Source organism: Carlito syrichta, unplaced genomic scaffold (genome assembly GCF_000164805.1).
Source record: "Carlito syrichta isolate Samal-C Ts95f unplaced genomic scaffold, Tarsius_syrichta-2.0.1 Scaffold277815, whole genome shotgun sequence".
NCBI lineage: Eukaryota > Metazoa > Chordata > Mammalia > Primates > Tarsiidae > Carlito > Carlito syrichta.
In genome coordinates, this window is record NW_007221911.1 from 454,871 (window position 1) to 480,291 (window position 25,421).

A 25,421-nucleotide genomic window follows, 5' to 3' on the forward strand; every position below is an offset into this window, starting at 1 on the left:
CACCCCCCCCCGCCACATGCACATGCCAGGCGGCTCGGCATTTCTTGGTTCCTGAGCCTGCCCATGGAAGGTGACTGGGAATGTAGACTGTGGAAGGAAATGACAATATTCATTGTTTGGATTAAATATTTTTCTTGGCTCTCCTGCTGTTTGCTGAATTTCTTTTTTTTTCCCCCATTCTCTCTCCCTCCTCTCTCCTTCCATCCCTCAGCAACCAAGCACACAGAAATTCTGAGGAGGAAGCAGAGACTCCCAGGATGAGAAGAGTTGTTAAAAGAAGGCAAAGTCCTTGACAAAGCCTTTCCCATTCTGATGCCACATCAGGCTGTTGACATAGATGAAAGCCTTTCACTTTGGGGCAAGCCTGAATCTACATTTCTTTGAGTTTTCCTAAGTGCTCATAGAATATAAGTCACAGAACTTGTTTTCTCTCTTTCACTCCCTCTTTTATATATTTGCAATACTTATACATATGTTTGTATATGTAAATAGTAAATAGATATATACATATACACAGATGTATGAACATATATGCATATATATGTAGTACATATATATGCCTCTCTTTCTCATATATATCATATGTATAATAATTAACAATATGTAATATGTATATTATAGCTATATAACTTAAGCATAAGCATGTATGTATGTATTTATTTATTTATTTTGAGTCAGAGTCTCACTCTGTTGCCTAGGCTGAAGTGCAGTGGCATGCCCATGGCCACCACAGCTTTGACCTGCTGGGCTCAGGTGATCCTTCTGCCTCAGCCTTCCAAGTAGCTGGAGCTAGAGGCATGCACCACCATGCCTAGCTAATTTTTTAAAAAAATTTATTTTAGGGATGAGACTTTGCCAAGTTGCTCAGGCTGATCTCTAACTCTTGGACTCAGGTAGTCCTCTCACCTTGGCCTCCCAAAGTGCTGGGATTATAGGCGTGAGCCACTGCACCTGGTATGTTTTTATTTTATACACACAAAATTTCTCTGAAAGCTCCAAGTATAAGGAGCTAATCTAAAAATGAAACTGTTTTGATAAACCATCATATAGAAGCAACTGCTATTTTTATTGTATAGTTGGCATGTGCTATACACTACAAGGTACTAATTGAACTCTCACAGTAACCCAGTTAGGTAGGGACCATTATCATGTCCGTTTTACAGATGATAAAACAAGGACCAGAGTTGTTAAGGAATGTGTCTGAAGATGTCCAGCAACTATCTGACTCCCTGGCCATCCTGATACACTCATGCTGCCTCCCACATTCTTATCATGTCTTAGTGACATGCCTCACTCTACTCCCAAGTACTGCACACCTGGACCAATCTCTCACTGAAACTATGAGCATGGGTAGCCACCTTCTGTTCAAGGAAATGTCAAATGTCACAGAAATCCATGAGAAATGTATCACATGAGATATTTAATAGCAAAACATCTACTATGAGCCAAGCATGGTACCTGCTGCTGGAATCCTGGGATATTTAATCAATACATATTTTGTATGTCTTTTATGTACAAGGCTCCACAGCAGGTTCTATGCATAGCAAAGTATTTGCCTTAAAGAAGCTTTCATGGTGATAGCACTGAATAACACAGAGTCTGAACAACACCTAAGATAGCAACAAAGAAATCAAAGCAAATGGGGGGGGGGCAATTCCCAGAGTAATTAACCGCACCACTAATAACAGCTATAGAAGACCAGAAAGAGAAGGGAGGTGGGGCATTTGAGAAAGGCTTTATTGAGTGCCTGGGATTAAACCTAATCTTTGAAGATTGGGCAGACAAGTAGGGAGAATAATCTCAGTATCAAGGCCAAGGATAAGCCACTTTTTCAGATGCAAAAATAAAATATATCTGTGGTTTTCTGTTTTGAGTGTTAATAACCCAAGTTTGGAACTAAGTCAAAATCTCTATTCAGAGGAATTTTATCTGTATCCTGAAGACAATAGGGAACAACTGAGTTTTATTTTATTTATTTATTTATTTTTAGTGGAAGAAAAACATGATAAAAGTTATGCTCAAAGCTGAGGTTGAGGCAAGAGGATTGTCTGAGCCCAGGAGTTCGAGACCAGCCTGGGCAACATGGTAAGATCCTGTTGCTACAAAAAATAAAAAAATAAAAAAAAAGTTATACTCAAAGGTTGGATCTAGAGACAATATAGGGAATGTTCAGGAGAGATCTGGAAGGACTTGGAGCAGGTAGATGTTGAGTTCAAGCATTATGAACTGAGAAGAACAGGACTGGCTGGTCAAAATGTGGAAGAAACAAAAGCAGATGGGAGGGAGATTGTAAAGGAGAATAGTCAGAACTTGGGGCATGGTTCCATTTGGGTAGAAGACTGATGGAGGTGAAGGTTTGGCTGTGGCATTTGACAACTCAAAGCATAACATGCTTTTCTTTAAAAAAAATTGATAATTGAAAAACTAGTTAGTAAGAAACCTTTCCACAATCAAAGGTCTGAGTCATGGGAGGTAGATCTCGACTAGGCAAATAGTCCTGTCCTCTCTCTCCGTGGGAAGCTCCACACATTTTCTTTTTCCGTATATGCACACAGGTCTAGAGGATCTCAGCACAATTGCTATCACATCCAATTTCAGTCAGGCTTTCTCCACAACTTAGACATGGCTATTTTATCACTCCCAGCAATATCCAGGTCCAGTTGAGTTGAGAAATGGCAGGAGGGAGGTGTCATATTTATTCTAGAATGTTCTCTTGCCAGTAGTGTTGTTTCTTTTTGCTTCCGTCTAATGTTTAGTTCCTGTGTCTATGGACAGTCCAATTTGTGTGGCTGATCACTATGGATCTGATCCTCAACCTGCCATGCCATTCCGGGTTGTCAGCCTAGCTGTTCTGTTCTCACTTAACTGGTTGGTCCATCCAGTCTCACTTTCACCCATATGGAACTTATTTTCTGTGCAAGTGTCTTGTTTACACTCCCTTTATCGACAGGACGCTTGTCTGTGTATCTTATCCACTCATCTGCTGATCGACTGCATCTGTTTCACAACATGTTCTCTAGCCCAGTTTTCTTGGTCTCTGATTCTTGCTAAGCAGAACCCATCAGCACTTCTCCCTTCCATTCCACCTCCTGGCTTAGATCTTGCAAAGCTCAGGGAAGGGTCCTAACAGGTCACAGCACTGCATATTCATCTCCTACTTGCATTGTCTGAAAGTCTCTCATTCCTAGTTTGTATTATTTATGTGTTTCTTTGTTTTTAATCTTCCTACCAGTATAAGAACTTGGACTTTAAATTGGGCTGCCTAGGTTGGTCCCACACTTGCTAGCTCAGGAGTGTAGGGAAGTTAATTAAATTCCCAGCCCTTCAGTAAAACAGGGGTGGCAATGATGGTAATAATTCCTCATAGTGTGCACCTGGCATACAATAAGCACTCAATCATGTCATTAAATGTACTGTGCAACCAGCAGGTGTTCTTTTGTTTCCTGAGCATAGTGAGCCTGGACACTCTGAGTATCCATGTTTCCCTGTCTGTGAAGGTGGAGTGTTGCCCTTCCAGAGTGGCTAGTGAACAACCTTGACACCTTTCCTCTTTCTTAACTATGGTCTGTAATCTCAGGGATCTCATCACTTACCTTGCCCAACTATGAAGCCAGAATGACTACGGTCAGTTATCAGAAGTATCTCATCATGTCTCTTATGTTCTGTTATTGATAGTTGAGATATAGCAGCAATGCTGTGTCCAAGTTTACCTTAAGTCCCCTGGTCTCGCCTCTTTTCTCATCATCACCACCTCCATGCTGAACTCTTTCCCCCCCCTCACAACTCTCAGAGCCAATGTATCCATCCCTACCATAGTACCTGCATGTTTGCCTGCTCCTCTGGAAAGCAGGTGATCTATTAGAGGGACAATGACTAATCTGTATCTGCCACTAACTAAAAGATAAAATATTAAGGCAAAATATGACTTTAAGTGTGAGAAGTTTGGCATTTTATGAGCCACATTGGGAAGACAAGTATTAGGAGTACAAGTGGAAACATGCGTCACACCCAATATGGCCCAGTGGGCCCAATAAGGCCCAGTGGAGGTAACACCTATGAATCAAAATCAGAAAAGGCAGCTCTGTGTATCAGGGCATTTTCTGCCTAGGGGAAGTGACACAAAATGTGTGAGTTATATGGTGAATTTATCAGCTTTGCTCCTTTACTAGTTGTCAACCTAAAGAATTCCCAGGAATTCTGTTTGGAAAGAGGGGACATGAAGAGGAGTTAAGAAAAGCAGGAAGCAGGTCTCTGAGGAAGCACTAAGAAGTGAAAAGATCATTGTCTTCTGACATTCAGTTACTTGGCAATTCTAGACAGGGCTGGCCCTCGAGCTGGGCCCTCAGGATATGAAACGGGGGCAGATGAGACCTGGCCAATGAGCTACAGCATCCCCGTCTAAGCTACAGTGTCATCAGGGTCACAAGTTGTCTCAAAGCCAGAGACCATTTCTAGAACTCTAACAGCATTTTAGACATGCACCACCAAGTTTAATATTCCTCACATTAGAATGACTTCAGTTGAATCTAATCTCATTTTTAATTAGTCCTCACATCGCCTGGTGAGGCAGATTAATATGATTATCCATATTCCACTGATGAGGAAAATGAGACAAAGGGCCATGCCCCAAGGTCACTTGGGGAATGAGCAATAAAGGTGAAAATTAAACTTAAGTATTTTAAACTTCCAAACCAGCACGCAAGGAAAAGGACACTGGGGAGTCGGTTTCATCTCTGTTTGTTCAAGGTCTTTCACATCTGGATAATGCATATTCAGTTTGCTACTTGGTTTCTCTAATTATAAAATAAATTAAAAATAAAGTACTACTTCTAGCTCTGTACCCCAATATTCTATATTTAATGCATAAAAAAATTCCCAAGGAATACATGACAAGAACAGCCAGAGAATTAAATGAGCATCACTTAGCCAAATGTGAATATTTATAAATGGCTTATGAGATGCTTACTTTTAAATTAGATTGTGTGTGCGGAGGTATAAACACAAAAGAATTGAACACTACCCCTGCCTGCTAGAAGGTGGTCTATCAGGACACTCCAAACAGGTACACCAACAAAAATGCACACTTCCAAACAGCACATCTCCAACCATGGAGGCAGGAAGCAGGTATTTCTATTTCCCACAGCAGATGTTCAAGCAATGTGTGCTGATAAATTGTTGGCTAAGCTTATTTCGGAGGTAACTGAGATATTAATGTGAAAAGTATATCCACAGTATTGTCATCCACTCCCCGTTCCAATCCTGCTTACTTCATCTTCAACTCCTTTGTGAACATTGAACCCAACAAACATTTACATACTACTACAGACAGAGTGTTGAATTTAGCCTCTTTTTTGGTCCCTTTTCTTTCCACTTTCTCAGTTCTCATTGAACTCATTGGTGGCTATTATATTATATTAGTTCAGGTGAGAGGTGGTAACTTTCTGACTTCTGAAGTTCAAATTTGCCCGTCATGATTTCTTTCTAAATTATAGATCCTATCACCTTTTGTCTCTTACAGAGATACTTAATGCTCATCAGATATCTCTGTGCTTTCCTGCTTTCCTTAAAGTGGGCTTGAGGTCATGTAAACATGCCTGGTAAATGGAAAGACAAACAAAAACAATGTATTACTTTCAGTCCAATGGACTCAAGAGTTACTGGCCTCTCTCTTTGTTTCTCCTGTCTCCTTGGACCACACTTTGAAAGAACAGAGAAATAAGATGGAAGAGATGGACAGCTGTCTTAGAGTTATACCAAACTATATATTTGTGAAAAATAAAACTTTTTTCATGTTAAATCACTGAGATTTCAAGGTTAATTTATGACTACAGCCCATCTTAATTAACTCATAATGTTCTAGTTATTTAATTTAATTTTTAAATTTTTTTTTTTGAGTTAGAGTCTGACTCTGTCATCCAGGCTGGAGTGCAGTGGCATGCTCACAGCCACATCAGCCTCAACCTGCTAGACTCAGGCAATCCTTCTGCCTTAGCCTTCTAAGTAGCTGGAATTTCAGGCACACGCTACCATGCCTAGCTAATTTTTTTATTTATTGTAGAGACGAGGCCTCACCAAGTTGCCCAGGCTGGTTTCAAATCCCTGAGATCAGGTAATTCTCTTGCCTTGGTCTCCCAAAGTGCTGAGATTGCAGACTTGAGCCACCACACCAGACCTCTATTTATAAGCCCTCATTGTATCAACACTGGCTATAGAATAATGCCCAAGCTCCTTAGCTTGGCATACATGAGTTTTAATGATCAGTGGTTTATTTAGCCCTTTAACCTTGAATCATTCCACTCTTCCTTACATTCTTCAAGGTTAGCTTCACTGAGCAAACTAATATTTTATGTTATATGTCATTGATATTTTTGGGTTGTCTGTTACATGGCATTATTGCAGTAACACCTGACTAATACAGAGATTAGTATCAGAAGTGGGATGCTACCAAAGCAAAACAAACAAACAAGTGGGATTGCCTCTGGAATGGAACAGTAGGAAGTAAAGGAACTGTTTTAGATGGCTGAAAAATGATGTCCCTCATTTATGCAGTAGTAAAATACCTGATAAAATGTTTTGTGAAGTTTCTTGTGAGAGAAGTTATATTGTTGTATTGTTGACTGTTATAACTTGCAGGTTAAAAACTGTAATGTCCTGCTGACTTTGAGTAGAATGTCTTTGAAGAAGACTATTATTGGGATAGTTGGTGGTTATCCTTGTTTGATGAGTGCTGAAAAAAGAGATGAGCTCAGAAAAGGTTTTGCTTTGCCAGTCAAATTGATGAGGAATATAAAATATTAGAAATTTTAGGACTTGTATTACTAAGAAATAAAACTTTTTCAGCTCCAGTCAATAAAATATAAAGGTTAGTATTGACTTGGGTTAGAAAGGCCTTTTAAGACTGAAGTTCCCGGACTTGGTGGCTCAGCCTGTAATCTCAGCACTTTGGGAGGCTGAGGTGAGCGGATTGCATGAGCCCGCAGGTTCGAGACCCACCTGGGCAACTTGTCGAGACCTCATCTCTACAATAAAGCAAAAAATTAGCCGGGTGCGGTAGTGCACACCTGTAGTTCCAGCTACTTGGAAGGCTGAGGCAAAAGCATCGCCGGAGCCCAGCAGGTCGAGGCTGCGGTAGCCGGGAGCGGCCACTGCACTCCAGTCTGGGTGACAGAGTGAGACTCCAACTCAAAAAAAAAAAAAAAGACTGAAGTTAAGACAGCATTAGTCAAAACAAACAAACAAACAAACAAATCAAGAGATGGACAATTATACCGCTTGTTTGAACCTTCAATAGCATTGAAGTGGCACATAGGAGATCCTTGTAGTTTACAAAGTGACTATTAGAAAGGAGACTAAGAACTTTGTTTAAGAGAAGATTCATAAGCACAGAATACGTGCAATTAAACTACAGAGGGAGGCACTTCTTGAAAAGACTTGTGAGTATAGCTCTTGGCATATGGATTTGACTGGAATTAAATATGTACAAAAGAAATAAAGTTTGTGGAAGCTGAGTGACAAAAATCACCATCAGCTTGGATTTTTAAAAATTTACTGTTAAATCACATAAAGAAAATGTTGGGTTGCCTATATTCTACAAGGAGAAAGCAGGTTAAGAAAGCTGCACAGTTTCCCAACTGCAGATGCTCTCCAATGCTGTCTTTATGTGATCAAGAGGATGATAGAAAAGGAAGGATTTCTAAGACAGCAGAGCCAAAAGCACGAAGAACAGTCAACTGGCAAGATGCGCCCAGGAAGAAACCAAAAGTTACGAAATAAGAAGGGCTCCCTACTCTCACAGTCACGGTTTTACAGTTTTTGTTCAAAGAAATTTCTGGGGGTCAGTGGCTTTTATGTACCTCTTGTTATTCCCTTTGAAAGGGAACATTTATTGTAATTGTCTCTTTTCTGCTCTACTTTACACATGGAGTGAGTGTGAGGCAGGGAGCATGTGAATTTAGTATGTGAGACTCCAGATTAAGAGATGCTACTTTGTAATGATACAAATCATGAGATTCTAGCTTGCAAACCTGATCCCATGACTGGATCAGAAATTTGGAATACCTTCAGGTAAGGTTGATTGAATTTATGAATAAGTGCTTGTGACTGAAAAGGCTGACTAGTAGATGTTAGTATTTGTCCTTAATTCTTTTTACTCTCCCTTCCTTTGTCATGACTTCTCTGTAAGCAGAGTATAATTCCATTTCCTACTTTCATCTTAACCATGTGGTTTGCATTGAGTGATGGAACATGAGTGTATGTGACACACGCTACACTTGACAAGAAGTTTTAAATGTGTTACTATGCCTTAGCACATCCTTTTGTGCTTATGCTATTCACCATGAAAAGAACATGCATTATGCAGTTACTGGCCCTGAAACCCTAAAGTATGGGTCCCTGAGGGAAAGACAAATAATGGGCTCTTGAACCCAGACCACAAACTAAAACAGAACCACTTTAGCCAACCTGTAGTTGCATGAGTGACACATTTTGTTATGAAAACATTGATATTTGTGTATTAGTTATGTAGCATTAAAACAGAAAAGCTTGATAACTACTTTACATCTTTGCCCTTCACATACACCTATTTATTCTTCAAATCTACTTTAGATGGTCAACCATCTGTAAGTTAATTCTTTTCTCTGCACTCCCATGCCCTTGTGCCTATCTCTGTATTACTGGATTGCACTCATTGGATGGCAATACGGTTTTTAAAAATCTCTATTGTATGAACTTCTTATTCATTTTTGTAATCTAGACACAAAGTAGGTACTCAGAAAATATTATTTTAGTTGAAGAAATAGACCTGAAGGAGTGATTATAGGTTTATAACTACAGTGTAAGCTGAGGAGGAGAAGGAGGCTATGGCATTTCTGCAAATCTTAGCCATTGGGGGAAGTAACAAACTTTTAGATCGAGAAATGCTATGAGCTACGAAGCTCATACCAAAAAGCTGGACAAATTTGTTTTCTTCCCGTATTGGAATTTAGAGCCTTAGTTTCTGTAGCTAAGCTTGAAGAGGTGGGAAGATGTTTCCCATGCATGAAGTATTGTACATTCCTGGGTTAGAACATGTTTCCTTTGGGGGTTGTTGTGGTTTCTTTTTTTTTCTTTTCTTTTCTCTTTCTTTCTTTTCTTTTTTTTTCCTGCTTTGGAAGCATCTAATGTTTGCAATAACAATAACAACAACAAATATATGAGGCTGGCCCCATATGAATCAGGAGAGAATTTGTACATGCTGTGGGTGTAGGGGGTGGGGAAAGAGGGCGGGAGGTAGAGGGAGGGGAGAAGAAAGGAAAAAACAGTTGCCAGGAGTATAACAGAACAGAATGCCACGCACCACACGTGGCTGGCTCAGTGGGCAGCAACATCTGCTATGGATGAGACTCCCTAGTGTAGCTGCCATGCGTGCATATGCGTGTGTGAGGAAATACCCGGCTGTGTGCTTCAGGAAGCCACTTGGGACTCTAGTCTCACTATTCTGAAATGCTGCCTCAGTGGCGGCCTCTCGCCATGGGTTAGATGTTCAGCCAACTTCTTCTTGCGAAGTATGTTGCAGGCTAGAGTGAGCTGTGGAAAACAAGCCCGAGAAAAGCCACAAGGGCCTCCTGACCCATTTGAAGCTTTCTTCTGCCAAGTTCTCATTACTGATCTTAAATAGAAAGGAAAACAATGTACAAGACTGAAGGGGCTATGGAGAATCCACTGAAACAAAAGGCATACTTAGTATCACTGGACTAGAGGAATGGAGACCAAGGTGAGGCAACAAGCCTACGTTTTCAAAATAGGTGTGTGTTTTTTGTTTTGTTTTTAGTTTCATGAGGCATCCAAAAGACTAATTTTCTCTCTTCTTCTTGCTACTCTGTTCAATGAAATAGAGGCAAAATAGAAATAGAACAGAAATAGAGGCAAAATGGAGTATTTGTATTTTCCATGGAATGTTAGCATCCTCTCAAAGGAGGCTTCTGAAAGAAGAAACCCCAGGCTGTTGACCTGGAGCTGAGATGTTGCAGGGCGCCTCAGATTTGAGCTGTGGCCAGCCTCTTTGCCAAGGTCTGTTATGATACCCAATTTGGGGCCCTGCACTTAGAAAGGCAGATTCCAAGAGATGTAAAACCTAGCTCAGAGCTGTAGGCCTGGAAAGCATCAGACTGAGTTGAAAGGATATAGAGAAACTCTGCTTCTTTCTCTCTTTTTAATTATCTCTTTATCAGATCATGCTGTAGCTTTACATGTGTGCCTCCTGGCAGACATTCACCTACCTGGTTGAGGCGGCCAGTGGGCAGCACACAGGCCGTATGGCCTGCAGTATAGCCGTACCCCCCACTTTGGCTGGCTTCATGAGACTTCTCACACAGGGATGACAATGATGACAATCCCACATGTGTGCAGCATTTTAGTGTTTACAAGCATGAGTTCATTGGAAAGACAAAAAAAATTTTTTTTTTTTGAGTCAGGGTCTTACTCTGTCATCCAGGCTAGAGTACACACAGAATGGGACAATATATTTGCCAACTGTATATCTGACAAAGGACTAACACCTAGGATCTACAAGGAACTCAAATGCGCTAAAAGGAAAAAACAAACAGCCCCATTAAAAAGTGGGCAAAAGACATGAACAGACACTTCTCAAAAGAAGATATATGGGCAACCAACAGACACATGAAAAAGTGCTCAGTCTCACTAATCATCAGAGAAATGCAAATCAAAACCACATTGAGATACCACCTAACTCCAGTAAGAATGGCCATCATTAACAAAACAAACAACAACAGATGCTGGTGAGGATGCGGAGAAAAAAAGAATGCTTCTACATTGCTGTGGATATATGTTAAAGGTTGAGTTAATAGGATTACTTTATGAATTGGATGTGTAGGGTAAGGGAAAGAGAGAAACTGTGCTGACATCAAGGAATTTGTCCTGAGAAATTGGAAGAAGTTGCCATCAAAGTCTACACAGAGAAATAAGACACCCTTGCATATGAAATATCCCAAATTATTGAATTCTGTGTACTAACCTATACGTTTTGTCTTTAGTCATTGTTTTTCCCTTCCCAATTGACTCAGAAGCAACAGCATCTGTAATCCCTCCTATCCCTCTCTTTATCTTGGGTCTCCAGGTTCTTCACCAGATTATTACCCGCAGCCAATAAAATAGGTTTTAGGCTCCTCATATCAACAATCTTTCCACAAATATCATTTTCCACTCAAGTTACTGCCATCTATTCCTTGTGATGGCCAGCTTTTGGAAACAATATTTGTATTTGCTGCACCCACTTTTGTATTTATGTCTCAATCTTTCGCTCCTCCCCAACTCCACAGATACCATTTCTTCAGGGATTGTTTCTTGTCAACACTGGTGCTTGTTTGTCCGCTCTATAGATTTTAACACTGTTCACCGTCTCTTTTCCCTCGGGCCTTGCTTCCTCTATGGTTTTCCTAAGGCCACACCCTCCCCTTTCTTCTTCTCTAATCATTGTTCCTCTCTCTCCTTGACTAGCTTCCTTTCATCTACTCTTCCTGTATATCCCCTACCACCCCCACATCTTTTACAACCCTTCTCCCCATCCACATCCTCTGCATGATCTCATCTGCTCGCCTGCCTTCAGTTATCATCCATACTTCCCTGAAATCCTGATTTCACTTCCAATTCCACCAAATTCAGTTAAAAACCTAGTCTGTTATCTTTTCCTAGAAACCTGCTTCTTTGTCTTTACGGAGGCTAATGACACTCACCATCCACCCAATCACCAGGGAGTTCAAATCAGAACCCCATCTCCCCCACTGGATGGAATTCTAGAATCAACTTTATATCTTAAAAGAAAAGCCCTCAAAGCTTCCCTCTTTCTAGCTGTACTGCTGATGCTAAGCCTGGGCTCTCACTATCCATCTCTTGAAACAGGAACAGACGCTGTCTCCTAGCCAGGCTGCTTATCACCTGTCACTCCTCCATGGACTTCATGTTCAGTAATGTGTCATATCGCATCTTGTCCTTTCCTGGTGATAAAATGCCTGAGGTTCCTCAATGCCTTTAGAATAAAGATTATTCCCAAACCTGGTAGCATTCAAGTTTCTTCCTAATCTGGCCCTAGCCCCTCTACAAATTCAGAGTCTGCACGTGCCCATGCTCTAGTGGTTCTCTGCATAGCCTATGTGTTTACAAACCCCTGGGCCTAAGGTTCATACTATCCTCCCTGCCTGTGGGGCTTTTTACTTTTTCTCCAACAAGTGGGGTTGTTATATGTGCTTCAAGGCCTCATATGATTGCTACTTTGTTAAGAAATTGTTCCCAAATGTATGCCTCACGCCTACCTCCTGCTTGTTCCCCAAACACAACCACTTTCTTTTCTCTGCTTCCACAGCACTGAAAACACGTCTCTCCCCTTAGACAGAGTAAGGATTCCTAGGAGATGGGGCCTTGTCTTGTTTATTTTTCTATCACACATGGACAATAAGTATATAGACCTTGAGTAAGTGCTCCTTATGTACACTTTTAGGAGTTAACCACCTTGAAGAGACTCTGCTTGGCTCTAGACTCTAGATGTTAGAAGAGACAATGAAGGGGAAAAAAGCAGCAAAGTAAGGGACATTGTCTCCCCCAGGGGCCTCCTTTTCTTCCACATAGGCATAGATTCTGTTGAAGGAAATAGTTCGCAGTAACAGCACACAGATAATTGAGCGTCTACTCCATCCATCCCAGGCTTAGTGCTGGGAAAATGTGACTACTTGAACCTGATTTATATCTGCACCCTCCAGAAGCTCCACTAAAATGTTATTATAGTAAAGGAACAACAAAAAAGTCATAAACTCACAAGTAAAAAAGAGAAAAGGAGAGATGATGGCAGCTGATAAATAATTTGACAACATTTAGGAAACTGGAAAATAGATGGATGAGTAGTAGCTGACAGAACCAATTCAAGAAGGCAGGAACCTAAATGCCTACAATGTCCAAGAACACCAGAGAGCTCAGCAATTAGAAGTATCAGATACCTCTAAAGGCAAGAGTGCAGGTGTGTGTGTGTGTGAGAAAGAGAGATGGTATCAGAGAGCTAAACCCCATCTTCTATTAGGAAATCAGCAGATAGTGTCCTAAGTCAAAAAATCAAGATTAGCAGAAGAAACATTTTACATGTGTGTTTATATATAATTTCTAGAAGAAATAAAATAAGCAAAACAAAGAAGCAAAGAAAGACATAAAAGGGTAGTCTCTGCTGAGAGTGGGAAGCCCATGAGAAGGCACTGCTAGTCTTCCAAATAAAGCTAGAAATGTAACTGGTTTTTTAAACTGGTACATGTAGACCTCTAGAGAATTAAAACTAAGTTTAGAAATATTACAAATAGAGCTAATAAGGTTGGAGCTGAGATTTAAACCTATGAATCAGGATTTCAAATGTGCATTATTTCTACTATACTTGCTACTTACTGCAATTTGTAAATATTCGCAATCAATTCAGCAGTGTTATTTTCTTTGAAATCGCCTTACTGTTGGGTTAATCAAAACTACATATATACTTATATACTTTAAAAAACAAAGTGAAAGAAACTTAATAGAATGCTCAGCTAATACTCAGTCATTATAATAAACAACTTTGAAGTAAAAACATTTTACTTAAATAAATATCTGTCTTAGTAGAATAGATTAGAAATGGTTCAAATTTTATGAACTTCTAAGATAACTTGTCTATATGACTATTTAATTAAGGAGTTATGGCAATTACCATGATAGTAAATCATAAAATAATCAATGCCTTATAGAATTCATGAATAATCTCAATACTGTATTTGTGCCATGGTTAGGATGCATTTAAAACACACTTTAGAGGAATAACAAGAAGTCTTCGTGAAGCAAAGTCCCTATGAAAAGAGGAGCAGGTAGTTATCTACAGGTATCTCTTTGCTTGCTGCCAATTCTTACAACCTCAGTGTAATTATCAGGAAGCAGCTGAAGGTCTGGCAGGTTAAAGCAAAAAAGGTCACGTTTCTGTGGTGGTAATTTTGCAGGTAGGTAACATTTAAATTATCTGCAAGCCTGGGCTAGAATGAAAAGGACAATGAAAAGGAACAACAAAAAAGTAAAAGCACAGAATAAATCAGAAAAAGGGTGGAGTGGGAGGAAAAAGGTAACCGATGTCATAAAGAAAATTATGCCCTCCTTCTTGGAGGGCACCCAAGAAGACAAAAGAATTCTTTCGTTGAAGTCTTTTTTTTCAACTCCAAAAAAAAAAAAAAGAAGAAGAAGAAGAAGAAGCAAAAGGCAGCCTGTCAGAGGGCACACCAGTTGTCACAGCATGGCTCCACGGGAGTTTCAGACCAGCATAAACTCTCATGAATGTTGTTAATCTAGATGAGGTTTTACAATTTCCATTGTTGTGCTTTTAATGTTTTACTTTTATAAAAAGCCAGGGTGGTGGGGTGAGGGGTTGGGGTGGGGGGAGGCAATGGTTTTAGTTTTCAAAATGAAAACCTAGTCCTAATTAACATTTGGAGTCTGATTTTCAGAGATTCCAGCTGGAGCATCTGAAGTCGAGCCCTGAACCAAATGGGACTCTAGACAAGCCTAAAGACATGCCCGGATTTTCAGGCTGGTGTAGATATTGCACAAAACTGGCGGCGAAATTCACAAACAAATCTCAAGGGGACTGGAATTTGGCAGCCGGCAAGCCTGGAAGACAGCTCCAACTTAAGTAAATTTTCAAATTTCTCTGGATTTTAGCACGTCTAACACATATTTAGATTTCGATTTGTAAGGACCGATACTGTCCCCACCAGAAGTTTAGTCTGTGTCCCCATTGTTGACTTCTGGGTCATTAGTATCCCTATCCTAATTAACATTCTATAGTCCATCTTCACCCATGGATCCTAACGAATTTGGCAAGAACTAAAAGAAAAATAAGCCCTGAAGATCTGTCCTCAGAGAAGCAGAGAAGGAATGGTTTTATATCTGATTTGTAAACAGCTAAATTGTGGCAAAGAGAAGTTGAATTGTTGGCTATTATTTAATGACAACATATAAACAAAAAGGAAACAAAAGAAGTTAACTTCACAGACACACAGTGCACAAGTGATAAAGCTGGAATAGAATATTTGCTTTTCTTATACAGATATCACAAGTTGATTCACTTTTCCCTTTTTAATAAGACTTCATAAAGACATACACAAGTGAGATGCTTTTTGAAAGAGCAGTAGCAATTTCATCTGGTCACACCTCTAAGTCCATTTTGGGCTGTGAAAATACTATCAAGTCTTGACATTTACTAAGAGAACATTGTGACTAGCCAGTGATGAAAAATGTACTACTAAAGCACAGTGCTAGAGATAAATCTTACAGATAAAAAAGACTGAGAAAATTAGAGCTGGACAGGTTTCACTATGAAGCTGAAGAGAACAGAAAAGAGAGAGATTAGGGACTTTAGCATTGGTGTATTTTTCAAGACCCTCAGAATTCACTCTTCTGTTATTTCCCCACACTCTAGACCAGTGGGTCTCATTCCTGAGAGCGCATTAGAATCTCCTGGAGAACTTGGTCAAACGAACAGCTGGACCCCTCCCCTAGAGTTTCTGATTCAGATGTCCACAGTGAGACTTGAGATTCTGCAATTCTAACAAGTTCCCAGGAGAGGCTACTGCGCTGTTGGGCACCATTCCAGTCTTTGCCTGTCTAGGTTTCAACTGCTATCACCCTGGAGTCCCAAGTGTCTGAGCTCTATGGGTGAATGCAAAACTGCCTGCCTCCACTATGTCTTGAAGTATGTAACCTTGGGAGCAAGTCCACTTCCTGCTTTCCTTTCCTGTAAGTGGGCCTGAGCTCACTGCTGGTGCCACAGGGAATGTCTAGATGTGCACACATTTCACTTCACCTTGAAGAGCAAAGAGCTCTAGAATGTATGACTGTGCTGACAGGTATATCACACTGTGGTGGGGCTTCACATGGTCAAATAGGAAGAACTATAACACACACACATGCGTACACACACACACACACACACACACACACACACACACACACACACACACACACTATAGCATCTTATCCTAAAAAACAAGGGGACAAAACTCTAACAAGTGACAAAGCCGTTCCTCCAAAAGGGTCCTACACAACTGGAAGCCTATGATTGACACTATTTCTCTGGAGTATCTCAGGCAGGCTAACCCATCACCCTCTTCCAACCCCTCCCTCTGAGCATCTCATTTCCAGATCCGTATGCGGCCATTTCATATCCCAGGACAAAGCACATCCCCTAAATTGGGACTTGTTTGTCAGACTTTAGCTACTCTCTACCCCTTACTGGCTCAAACACTGGGCAAGAAAAAAAATAATACAAAAAAATTCAATCCTCTTGCCATTATTTTCCACTTCATGAATTATACATTAGCCCCTGCGTCCCATAGAGTTACATCAGTAAACCAGGCAGTGCCCGTGAGTTACCAAGAAGCACAGTCACAGACACAGCTAACAGGGATACCATCTGGAATATAAATAATAAAAGAGAGGCAGAGAGAGGTCCAAGACAACAGAGAAGAAAGAATCCAAGGAATGGTGCAACAGATGGAATGAATTAGTGATGGAACCATTGTTGGTATCAGCTACTAAATGCATGAAAACAAAACAACTTCTCACCTACCTTTCAGTACTGTAGCCACTCAGACGAAGTTAAATTTGTCCTAGGACCCCACACTTCCACTACCAATTCCCTCCTATATAAATTCCTATGGAAATAGTACTCAGAATAACGACACAAAACATATCTCAATTGACTTCTTTTGGAAAACACAAATATATTCACATTTAAATCCATGGGGTGCTAGATTGACAGAGAAAGAGAATACAAAAGCATGATCAGTGTTCGAGATAGGACAAGATGTTTAACTGCATCAAAGAGAGGATAATATATATTCTTTTAAAACTCTCCAAAGACTAATATATCTTTTAAATACTTCTCTTTATGATCTTGTATAGAGCTTAATACTTTCAGGATATTCTCATACAGATTTACTTTAAATAGCTCATTCAGTATTTTAAGCCCACCATATTCTGTTCTGTTCTCAATGGAGAAGGGGTGTCTGTTAACTTTCCTCCATGCAAAATATTTAATACATAAAAATATTTACTTCATTAATCTTCATTTTTCTCCTTTTAGGCTCAAAAGTCCCAGTTCTTTTTATTTTTTCCCCAAAAGTATTACTATGAAACTTTTTAACATATGTATATATTTCTTTACCCTCAATGTGTTCTGTATTTTCTAATGTCTATGGAAGCTAAACCTAAGGAGAAAATAGGATCAGATCAGTGGTGAGAATCATGACAAAACAATGAGGCACTCAAGTTTTCTGTTGGTCCTATTTCTACTGATATGCATGTAGTTAGTTCTTTCAAGAACAGAGTCATGCTGCTGTTTACCCATAATGAGTCAATTTTTAAAAATTTTAACTATAATTTTTAAATAATCCAGCCTTTTCTGGTTTATAATAATTTCAATTTTATCACTGTCTGCCAGATGTTTTTACCTCTATTCTCGACCTTTCTGAATTTTATTCTATTTCAAGTGATTTCTTCATTTATTCAAGAACTATAGGAAGATGAATCCTTTTCTTCCCAGATGTGAACTGGGTACTGCTATATAGAATTATTTGCTAATGTATTAATTAAGCCTTGTCTATTGTCTATCAAAGTACAATTGAGGACCACTTGCATTAGAAGTGCCTAGGGTATTTGTTTAGGAAGCAAATTCTTGGACTTCACACCAGACTCGACATATAAAAACCAGGAGGGAGGGCCAGAACCTAAGAATCTGCATTTTAAAAATAATCACCCTCATGTAATTCTTAAGCACTTAAAAAAAAACCTGTCAGCTTAATCCATAGCTCTTTTGACACATTTAAAGACAAGGTGCATTTTGAGTCTACGGTGTCTATTACACCATTCTCTATGCCTTTGCAGTTCCTTAATTTAGCTCCCACTTATAAGTGAGAATAGGCGGTGTTTGGTCTTCTTTTCCTGTGTTACTTCACTTAGGATGATGGCCTCCAACTTCGTCCAAGTTATCATGAAAGACATTATTTCATTCATTTTCATGGCTGAAAAAGGCAGAGGGTAGGAGGCAGGGGGAGGGATGAAAAATCACATATCGGGTACAATGTGCACAGGTGGGAGTGGAGGGTACACTTAAAACACAGACTTCTTTGACACTGAACAATGCATCCACATAACCGAAAATCATTTGTACCCCCTAAAGCATTGAAATAAAATTAAAAAAAAAGACAAGGTGCAGCTCAGCAAGTTCTGAATGATCCTGGCCAGATCTCCCCACCAGCACAGTGTCGAGTCATGATCTCAGAGTGGCCAGCTCTGTAGCTACCTCCTTAAATGCAGGGTTCATCATTTGGGTTAGAATAACGTATCTGCTAAACTCAAGAAGTGACCTCCTCTTTATCTCTCTGATCATCATTCTTTCATAGAACATGACATCAGTACAGGAGAGAATGTTCTTTATAAATATAGAACTTGTACTTAGAGAAATCTGTCCTAGGACCTTTTCTAGGAGAAAAATCCAACTTGCAGGCATGTAGCTTTTATGGTTCAAACTCCTTTTTCTTTTAAGATAGTATATGTTACTTGGCTTTTCTTCCAGTCTTCTGATAGCTCCTCATTCCTTCAAGAACATCCCAGTGATCAGATAGGAAGTTCAACGGTCTTATTCAACAAGCTTTACTAAATCTCCCTCTAGCCCAGCCTGGTTTCTAACCCTCTCAATGCATACATACATACAATATTTATTGCCTGTCACCACCTTATAAGAATAGTGGGGAAAATGATGACTTTTGCTTTGAGTAACAGAAGCCACTCAGTATTACTGATAAATGAAATTTGATTAATCTTTATCACACAATCAATATTTATCAAACTTTCCTATCATAAGTACACTTGTATCCCTTATTATGTTCTAACTCTCCCATCTGTCCTTCCTTAATTGTGGGTTACTGCTGGGAGAGAAATAGTAAAACCAAAACCAGGACCAGCCTTGGATGACATCAAGGAAACAAAGCACCATCAGGTGTCTACAACCTAACCCATTCAGTGAATAAGAAGTCAAACTAACCAAAAAGAAGGCCATGAATCTGAAAAGGGGCCTGGAAGAGAAAGATCCATAGGTGCAATAAAGACTAAAATCTGTGGAGAAGGCAAAACATCCCCCAAATGAGGGTGTATGTGCTGTTATTCCTGAAACAGTAGCAAAGCCACACTTTACTGAGGTATGACCTTTCTGAAGGCCCCAAACCACACCCTGATGAGTATGTCTCCAGAGTTTTCTGAACCTGGATTCTGATAAAAATTTTAAGAGATGAACTTTGCCCATCTAATTTAATAACTAAGGAGACAAATTCAGAGAAATTAACTGATTTGCCCAAGGAAATAGCTAATCAGAGATGAAACTGAGACTTCAGTCTCCCCCAGACCACCAGACAGTTTTCTTTCTGCCACTCCAGGCCACCGTCACTGTGGTTCCAAGGCAACACATGGCGGAATTTTGATTCTCTACTTCTATTTTGTCCCGACTTTACTTCTACTATGCTACTTCACAAAAGACTGATTCAATCTTTTCCAATTTAATACTCTCAAAGTCAAAGTTTTGTCTTCAACTCTCCATCTCCATCTTTAGGGGAGTAGAATTAGATGTCACTTCAGAATTAGGTTAGAATCTTTCAAAGGGGATACAAAACACACCTCCTGCCACTCAGGACTTTGCAGACTGTTGGAAAAAAGACCTATCGAATAATCTTGAAATAATGTGGTAGATGAGAAGACAAGCCTCTGCAACAGTATGCAGGAGAATTTAGAGAGGAAATGGCAGCTCAGGTTCAGAGAGACTTATGTGAAATTCCCACCAAATTGTAAAAGGCTTTTATGTCTTTCATTGGCAGCCTCAAAGTCATTAATTAAACATGGCTACTTACAGTATGTAATAAATAGTCATAATGATATAAACTATGTGTTCCCTATGTGTAGACTGATTCTCGAATATATATATTTTTAAGTGACAAGGTCTCACTCTGTGCCATAGACTGAAGTGCAGTGGTATGATCATAGCTTACTGCAGCTTCAAACTGAGGGTCTCAAGTGATCCTCCCACCTTGGTCTCCCAAAGTGCTGGGATTACAGGTATGAGCCACCATGCCAGGTCTTGATTCTTTATAAATTGTTTCAATATGACTCTGTTGCCACACAGTTATGTATATTGTTTCTTAAGCTGTATTAACTTGTATGTTATACTATTTGGCAATTCATACACCTTAATATCAGTTGTTTCACTTGATTCTCACAGAAGTACTAAGAGAAAGCTAGACAGGTTCTACACATAACTAACAAGTGTAGAGTCAGAATTCAAACCGAATTCTCTGAAGTCATTCTGCCTCTGTCCTCCTCCTCAACTCTCTCTTTTGAAAGAAAGGGTACAACTCTACAAGAACCAGCAAAGGGTTGGAGAGAGATTATCACAAACTAATTCAAAATGCAAACTACTGGAAAAAGCTGCAAAAAAAAAAAAAACCTGCAAACCACCTCCCCCCAAAAACATGCTCACAGAGAAAGCAGAGCCAAGAAGTAGGTCAACTTTAATCTCCTCATACATACGAAGGAAATTCATCATTTCTATCCAAAAGGAGGCTGTGGGTGAGGTCTTTATCCCCATTTACATTCTTGGGAGAACAAGATGCTCTTAGTTTAAGTGGAACCTAGGATTGTAGACTTAATAAATATGACTTTATGAAAGAGAAAAAAGGGAGGAAGGGAGAAGAAAGAGAGACAACCTACTGCCCGATAGTATCACAGTATTAATAAATGAAATGAACACTCACTTCATTTACTACCCTTCAAGATGAGGAAAACCATTTTCTCTCTCTTTTTTCCCCCATCTTGTTCTCTCTCCATGCTGAGCAAATAGTGTACTTTTTTGGACATTTGACAGAGTGCTTGTTTTTCATAGTTATTATAGAATATTTGTATGCTTATCTATAATTTTATAGGCAATGTACAAATTAAATTATTCTTTCAAACAATAAATTTTTTTGAGCCCCAACTGTTTCAGACATTGTGTTGAGTAGCTAAGATACAGTAATGAAAAAGACAATATTTTCAACTTGCAAGTACCATCGTGTCATGAGAAAGGCATATTGGACACCAATACTTTTCCTAAGGTGCTAAGTGGCAAAATAGACACAATTATGTAACTCATCCACAGTCAGAGGTGAGTGGTGGGTAGAGTCCCAGTCATTAAATATTCCAACTAGGAGAAATGTCTGAAAAATGTGTTGAAGAATTTATAGGAGTTAGTCTAGAGCAGAGCCTCTCAACAGAGGTACTATTGATATTTTAGACTGGATAATGCTTTATTGTGGGGCTGTCCTGTGCATTAAGTGATGTTTAGCAACAACTCTGACCTCTATACACTAGATTACAGTAGCTCGCTCCATTTACCCATTTGTGACAACCAAAAATGTCTTCAGAAAGTTCCTCTAACGTGAAGAGTGGGGGCCACAAAATTACCCCCAGTGAAGAACCGCTGACTTAAAGAAACTGGGGTGGATTTGGGAAGGAGTCCCAGGAAGGGGACCCAACATGTACTAAGGTAAAGGGTATAAAATAGCACATGGTGATAACAATACTTCTGTAATTGATGATAGAAGTAGATACTATTTATTATGTACAAGACATTAGATTGAGTTTGCTGCCTATAATATCTCATTTATCTTCACAACAACCTTATGAAATAAGTATTACTATCAAAACCCTGTTATAACAACCCTATTAAAACTTCGTTGAGGGTAATGAGGCACAAGAAGGCAGAGTAACTTGTCCCGTGTCACCCAGCAAGTGGGACCAATATCCCAGATCAAGCAGCGCAAAGCTCCAGCATTTTCCAAAACACTTTACTGCAAGAGGCTTCTTATATCAGGAGGTGAGCGGGCACAAAGCGATCTGAAAAGACATGAGGCTGAAAGGCAAAGGCCCATCAACCACTTGCAAAGGGGTCTGACTAAAATGTGAAAACAAAAGGGAAGTTCCTGAGATATTTTTAGCAGAAGAGACACAGTGGAAAGGATCCAGTGGTAGCAACAGAAAGAATATTGGCAATTGATGGACACAGATCTGGGGACAGAGATGACAATTAGGAAATGATTGCAATAGCCCAGGTGAGAAATGTTGAGGCCCCAGCTAGTGAGGGTGACTGTAGGAATGAGAGGAGTTTCTCTTGCAGTGATCTGTTGCCAGCTGACCTGGTGGCTGATGGGACACGACAACTAACTGTCTCTGAGTGATGTGTGAACTACGGATCTCAGTGGGTCAACCAATATGTTCTCCTTTCCTTTCCTTTTTCCCATCTTCAGAGCATGCTCCTAATGACACTGAGGCCACACAAGCAGTGATGCACTGGCTTTCTGCTCTACTCATTCAGTAAACATTCACGAGGTGGCTAACAGCTTGCAACGCATGACACCACTTTTTGAGAACCCACTATGGGTCAGCCATGACACTAAATGCTGTATGTATGTTATCACAATAACCCCTCCTAGCAACTCCTTAAAATAGTATTGTTGCTCCACTGCCCAAGACAGATTAATCCAGAGGCTCACACCACTCAGCCCATCCAGGATTTGAATCTAAATTTGTTGCACTTCAAAACTTTTTCAACAATGAAGTGGCCATTCCTTTCTCATTTGCAATTTGCAGGAGAAACAGAAAAATACAAGGTGTGCTCATGTCAAAAAGGCCAAATGCAAGCAATAACCAGAAAAATAGAATTTAACGAGTAAATAAATTTGGATGGCAGATATGTAAAACACATATGTTCTTGCCAGGATGATGGCAATAAGAAGATGGGGTTATTTAGACAAGATTTTTTAGGGGAAGTCTTAAGGTGCCTCAGAAAATGTGAGTAGCACAGACTACTGGAGAATTGAAAGCAAAATTTCTATGGCAAAGATAATATGATGCAAACAGAAGCAGAAAGAACAGGAGTACAATATGGGCTGGAGATAGTGAGGTGATGTGCTTATTGTCTTGGGCTTCTTGGGAGAAATAACAGATGAGGCACTCCATGTTTACACAGCTGATTATCTGAAAGAGGCATCTTGGAATTCTATTCAGTACATACAGGAAAGCAAAAAAAGAAAACTTTTTGGATCCTGGGTAGCAAAAGTACCTCATTTGAACTGAGATTTCTGGGTTGCACTTTTTAAAACTTCCTCTCCCCCAGTCCTCTTGCTGTATCTTGCTTCCAGGTCTGTTTTGCCTCTGTCTGTCTTTGACACTCTTTAGTTCTTGCTAATATGTTTAGCTGACTTTTTCCAGTAAAGAATTAAGTGCCTGCCAATTTGCCCCTAGAACATGCCAGTTTCAGTCTCCCTCCTCCTTCTTTCTCATTTTCACCCTCCTCCTCTGCATGTATTACTTATTTCTTCAGATGTTTCCCTTTCTTCTCCTCCTTTCTTCTCCTCCAATCCCCTTTCCTATCCTACAATTACTGACTCTTCTTCATCGTGGCATCTCCCTCCCACCCTGCAAGTGGTTTTTCATCCTTCCAGCCTTTGCTGACAGACCAGGAACCGATAACGAGTTTTTAAAAATTTTTCCTACCCAGAGTCTCAGGAAATGGTGTCGAACAATCAGAATGTAAATAATGTTGGCTAGAATTATTCCTGGATGAAGAAAGCATAAAGTTAGGAATGTACAGGCTAGGAAGTTTCTTGTCAGCTCCCACAGTGGTTCTCAAGCATTGGTGGTCCTTAGAATCCTTAAAACACAGACTGCTGGACCCCAGTCCCAGGATTTCTGATCCAGTAGGTCTGGGGTGGGGCCTGAGAATGTGCATTTCTAACAGGTTCCCAGGTGATACCAACAATGGTGCTGGTCCGGGGGTCACCCTTTGAGAACACTGGTGTGGGGGAACCAACAACTTTCAAGGCTCAGCTGTGCATGGTAGCAACTGATGGCCTGGGAGCCATCAGAGGGACAGACCCTTGTTCCTTGCCACATCAGTAAAGGGACTGACAGCAGCTGATGAAGCTCTGGATGAGCGACTCAGTGGACATCCTGGGGTATAGGGAGAAAGGAGGACGACGAATGGGAAAGCTCTGCGACGAATGGGGAATCTTCTGGGAAACACCGAAGCCAGCTCCAAGCCCTGCCATCCACCCTCCCATTTGAGATCATGCATAGAAGCAGCAGAAGGGAATTCTTAGGATCCCTTTGATCTCTTCCCAGCTCCCCAGTCCTCTGTTTATCTCCCTCCTTCCCTGGCCTCCTCTTCCCCCCATCCTACCCCATGCCCAGTGGATGATTCACTCCCCTCTCTCCCGCCTCCCCGCCTCATTGCCATCTGTTTTTCTAATGATGGCAGAAGATGAGCTGTTTTGTTGGCCCACGCCATAACAAAGCACACTCCACGCTAGCATTTTTCCTGATGCACTCTCAGAATGGGATTTTATTGGTATCATCTCCCCACCCAGTTTTCCCTTTTCTCTCAGACCCCACCCTTTCCCCTTCTCTGGCCTCATGTGGATCCCAGTTTCCCAGAATTAGACTGAGAGACACAGAGATACAGAAGAATAGAGGAATGAATGTGCCTGTGGGCTGGGTGTGTCTGGGGGAGGATGCTGGAAATCAGTGGCAGTTAAAGGACTCTCTCTGTCCCACAATGAAGAACCAGAACCACCCAGGCATTTTTGCTATGTGGCTTATTTACTTCTAGTATGAGACCTGGATGGCCAAACCTAATGTGACTGAGACCAGAATATTTGTATCTGTCACTGGCTATTCCAAAGGGCTTGAATGGTGTGTGAGTGTGTGTGTGAATGTGTGTGTGTGTGTGTGTGTGTGTGTGTGTGTGTGTGTGTGTGTGTGTATCACCCTTCCCCACGTCACCTTTCCTGGGTCATCCTCCCTTAACGAGTCTCTGCCTTATTCCTGACTCTTACATTAACTCCAATTCATCTAAGTAAGGAAGTCACAGCACCCTAAGTCCTTCCATTAGTTGGGAAATCCACTGTGTGAAGAAATAGACAGGATTTCTTGAAGCAGTAAAGGTCTAGTATGATTAATCAACAGCGGACAACAGGTCTACCTAAGAGGACGCAAACATCAATGTCTGCATGACCCAGACAGTTATCTGAAGTGAAGGAAGCTACCAGGTTAAGTAATCTTAGGGAAAGGTGAGGATTGTGCTAATTGGAGAGAGTTGCCCCTTTGGGGTTGCAGCTGCTACTCAGATCCAGCTAATTATGGTCATGGCTGTCACATAGTTTTGTTTCTCATGAGAGAAGGATTTGCTGATTTATTTTCATTTGGGGTGTGTGTGTGTGTGTGTGTGTGTGTGTGTGTGTGTGTGTGTGTGTGTTGCTATATGTGCACACATGAATTTTATGTAAAAATCT

General features: G+C 40.4%; 1 protein-coding gene across 1 annotated transcript in view; it reads right to left on the bottom strand.

Moving 5' to 3' along the window:
* Positions 1 to 25,421, bottom strand: part of LOC103254383 (pappalysin-2-like) — a 158,676-nt gene that overhangs the window by 13,582 nt on the left and 119,673 nt on the right. The gene's annotated exons all lie outside the window — the stretch shown is intronic.